The sequence below is a fragment of the Hemicordylus capensis genome, chromosome 6 (assembly GCF_027244095.1).
Source record: "Hemicordylus capensis ecotype Gifberg chromosome 6, rHemCap1.1.pri, whole genome shotgun sequence".
Taxonomy (NCBI): domain Eukaryota; kingdom Metazoa; phylum Chordata; class Lepidosauria; order Squamata; family Cordylidae; genus Hemicordylus; species Hemicordylus capensis.
Window position 1 is genome coordinate 25,971,150 of NC_069662.1, and position 4,669 is coordinate 25,975,818.

Here is a 4,669-nt window from a genome sequence, read left to right on the forward strand (position 1 = left end):
CAACTATGCAGTAATATTCACACCCAAAACAACTATCTATCTACACAAACGAGACCAAAAACACTATTTACAGAAAGGAGAGCATGGGTGGGCAGGCAAAGCCAGGGCAGGGGGGTGGGGGCAGAATGAAGAGCTTTCCAGCTATTTCACCCACACACCCAAACAAATCAAAGTAAGAACACTGATTAAATAAATAAAAAGGCTGGTGGGGAAAAAAGGCTGTGGGGATGGGGATGGAGAAGGGGTGGGCAAGGGGGGGGGAGGAAGGAAAGGGGAGGATAGAGGTGCTGGATGCTGGAGCAGGCAGTGTGTTAAGTACAGCAAGAAAAGGATTAACAAAGAAAAGCACCTGCTCCAGAGAAAACAAGGAAAACGCCACCCCACCCCCCAAACCCCAGAATGAAATACAAACAACTGGCAGTGGCTGCTGAGTTGAGGAGGACTCTCTCTGTCTCAACTCAGCCAACAGATGTAAAAACAGCAGCCACCACAAAAGCAAAAAAGGTGGGGAAAGTGGGGACTGAGTTTGGGAAATGGGCCAGAGAGAGGCCTCCGGCCAAAGGGCCTTGGCCTTCCTGGCCCAGAGGAGAGTGGGGAGAAAGAGACAGACACTCACTAACTCTGGATGAGGGGAAAAAAGCAGCAGAACAAACACACACACAGTCACAACAGGGGAAAACAGATTTAAAGCAGGAGAGTGAACAGGGGGGCAGAAAAACAGGCAGAAGGGAAGACTGGGAAGAAAAACACAGCAGTCTGCCAAACAGACTCTCACCACACCAGAACTAGCCACGGCAGGCCAGAAGGAAGCCAAGCAAGACTGCAGCCAGAGTGATTTTGTTAGGCCAGAAACTTGGCTTTAAATAGGATTTGAAACTCCTTCCTTTGGGAGCCCCCACCTTTGCCCTCCCCCCTGGCCAATAGGGTGCCAGTTCTCAAGGACTGGCACAGTGCAGAGCCTACCGGAGAGCCAGACTCATCTGGCCAATCAGGGAAGCAAGAGCTCAGTCAACGAAATCAAGCAACACAAGTCACACAACATGGAGGACAACATCTAAAATGGCCTCTAGAACCTTCGAACCAGCTCTAAATGGCTCAAACCAAAACTGGCTTGATAGGTTCGAACTTGGACAGGCATTGCCAATTGAATGCCTGGTTTGGTCTGAGTTTGAACCAAACGCTTCTGTGTAGTAGCCTGAACAGCTTCTACACAGTCTTTATCAAATCACGGTTTGGATGGGCACACAGATGGCTTTTTAAGGAGTCAGTCTTTCTGATTAGATGCTTTCGCAGCTCGTTCACTAGGTCCTTGCAGGTCATCAGGGGGCTCAAGTAGATGCCATTGACATGAGATCACACTGGTAGCTCTGAAGAGGTTCCGCGGCAAGCATATCCTTTAATGTTTGGTCAAGATGAGGGGTGCATTTGGCACGACACCTGCCTTGACCAATAGGTAGAATATGGGGAGTGTAGCAGGTTTCCAGATGCAACTGTTGGGTAAAGGACACTAATTGAAGGGACTTCGGCAAGTGATTGCTATCTAGATAAGATATGACCTGAAATTTCTCAACAAAAGGGAACAAATTCTGAGAAATGTCAATATAATCAATGGTACTTGTTTTAGAGCTGGGTATATTACCCAGGATGATCTCCTGCAAATGAGCCATTCAGGATTAGTAGGTTAGGTCTGGTGGTCATTTGTGCAAGGCAAAGACCCACATAGTTTGATCTCACGTCCTTTGAAGAGCAAGTAAGGGGTAGGAGCTCCATCTCCGAGAATGGGTTGGAAAGCTGCTATAGAGAGAATAGGGTATAATAATCAGGCCCCAGCCTAGCACTGAAGTCAGCCCCCCCACACCACCAGCACTTCATGATTGGCCAAAAGCAGGTTGTTTGTTTAGTGTTCAGGTACAGCCCAAACAGAGCTGATTTCAGGTTTCTGCTGCTGTGGTGGGAGATAAGTGTTGATTATTAATAGCAAGCTAGGACCAAAGTGGATTAACATAACCATAGCTATCCTTGTTTCAGTGAGGTAAGAGGTGTCGATGTTACCCACAGTGTGGTGGAGACTAATATCACCAGTCCTCCTTTGAGCCTCCCATGGCCTGTCCCAGGTACCACCCCAACTGAGAATGAGTGGTATCCATTGAGGGTAACATTGTCCACTGTCCAGGTTTCCTGCAACAGAATTATGTCAAATTGGGAGAGAAAATTGTAGGCGTCTGCGTCTCTGGAACAGCGTCACTCTGGCAAATCCCATGTCATGACCTTGATCTTATGCTGGTCTGAGCAATGTCATAAAGTCGATGTGAGAATAAGGTCAGGATTCAGGTAATCACTGGCAGGCAAGCTGGGGGACTGCAAATCTTCCTGAAGTAAGTGGGGAGGAGGGGCATCTGCTAGCACCTGCACTGCTGGTGCAAGAGGAATTGGTGAGGCACTCAGGTGGTCCAAAGCTTCCTTCTCAGGCCCTGTCTGTCTTAGTTCCAGTCCTGGGGAGTCAGCAGGGGGGTCATGAGTGCTCCCCACCTCTGGAGGGTTAACTAGTGTGCTCGGCTTATTGTTAGGCTCAAGCTGGGAGGCACAGTCCAAAGGTGCATCAGTGCACTGACCCTGCAAGGCGATGAGCCCTTCCTCTAGTTCATGGCCCTGGTTGTGGTTGTCTTCTCTATGGTCTAGAGGGCATTGCTGGATGTTATGGTGGATCATCAGATCCCTCGGCATAGGCAGGCTGTGTGAGGCAATCAATGCAATGATATTGTTGAAATGCGGGTCACTGGCAAATGGCAACCCCATGCCGGACACCAGCAGGGCATAGCTCTTCTTGGGTGAAAAACATCATGAGGAGACTCTATTCTCCCTCAGGGCATGAAACATGGTGGGTGGCAAGAGGAGCTGGGGCAACAGAAGATTGTCTGGGTGGCCAGCTTTCACTGTGTCTCACTGGAAAGAACCAAAAATAGGACTACAATTGTCCCAATTTTGATGTATGTGTATGCAGTCATGTTTGCATGTGCCTGTTATTTCATTTTATTTCCTGTTCAGATTGACAACAAAAATCCAGGATGGTTTCAGGATGGTTTTATGAAAGGTTTATAGTGTATCTATCAAATTATGAGCCATTTGTCTCAAGTTAAGTGAATTTTATGCCCGTTATGGGCAACAATTGCAGCATGTTATCTGAGGGTCCGGAGTCAGTGACAGGTCAGGCGAACTGTTGACAGCTTTCTCAGCATTCTAATATTTATCAAAAGGTTGAGTCCCAACCTACTGGAATTTGAAAATTCTGCTTGTTGTCACAAAACGATTAAGTGTAGAACAATGGTAACTCTGTGGAAGTGCATCTGTGGAAGTGTATGATTTGAATGTAGGAAATCCCAGGTTAAATTCATATCCAAGGTGGGATGTGAAATGTACATCTGAAATTATGGCGGGCCACTGCCAGTCAGTGTAGACAGTACTGAGCTAGATAGAACCATGATCTGAATCAATCACCATAAGACAACTTGCTACATATCTTACAAAAGTGATGACCTTCTTCCACAGGCATCTTCTTGGCTTCTTCCTGAGTCACATTCATACAACACATTCAGCTGTATCCACTCTATGAAAATGATCCCCAACTTCAGATGCTTCAGCCTTTGGAACATCTTTTATCTTTCTGATATCTGAAGCTCTTTTCACATGTTATCTAGTGCAGGTACAATCAGGTTATAATGTACAAATATATAGATCTCTACACACATGATTCATACTATGCTCAACAGATGTACAGTTACACATTTTCTATCTGCAACCTATATTTTAGGGGGCTGTACATAGGTCAAACATCTAAAATGAATATATCTCAAACAGCTACATTTTTACAGATAATATCTTCTATATATTTAATCCCCTTAAAAGTACCTGTCGCTAATCCCATGTGTGGCAGCTCTCATGAGAGTTTGTGAGCAGTTGCCTGGAGAGCGATGGGGATGAAGTGATAAAATGGCAGCAGCTGGTTGGCTGGGGAGGGAACTGGGAGCGGGGTGAAAGGAGAACGGACTGGAGCTGAAGGGAGAGGCATGAAAGGATAACATGCTAGGGCTGAAGGGAGGGGGAATGAAGATGCGGAGGAGAGACAGGGAGAACTAGGGGTGCAGATGCTCAGCGCTGGATCCGCTAGTACAATGTGATTCCTACATAGAGCTTCTCTTCTTCCTATGGGTCATTTCAAACCAAAGTCTAACTTGGGAGGAGAGCTGGTCTCGTGGTAGCAAGCATGACTTGTCCCCTGTGCTAGGCAGGGTCTGCCCTGCTTGCATATGAATGGGAGACTAAATGTGAGAGCACTGCAAGATATTCCCCTTAGGGGATAGAGCAGCTCTGAGAAGAGCATCTAGCTTCCCAGTTCCCTCCCTGACATCTCCAAGATAGGGCTGAGAGAAATTCCTGCCTGCTACCTTGGAGAAGCTGCTGCCAGTCTGTGTAGACGATACTGAGCTAGATGGACCAGAGAACCTGCATGGCTTCTGCAATGGTAAATCTTGCCTCACAAACCTATTGGAGTTATTTGAGAGTGTCGACCAGTGTGTGGGTAATGGTGATCCAGTTGACATAGTATATCTGTACTTCCAAAAAGCATTTGGCAAAGTTCCTCTTCAAAGACTTCTGAGAAAACATAGCAATT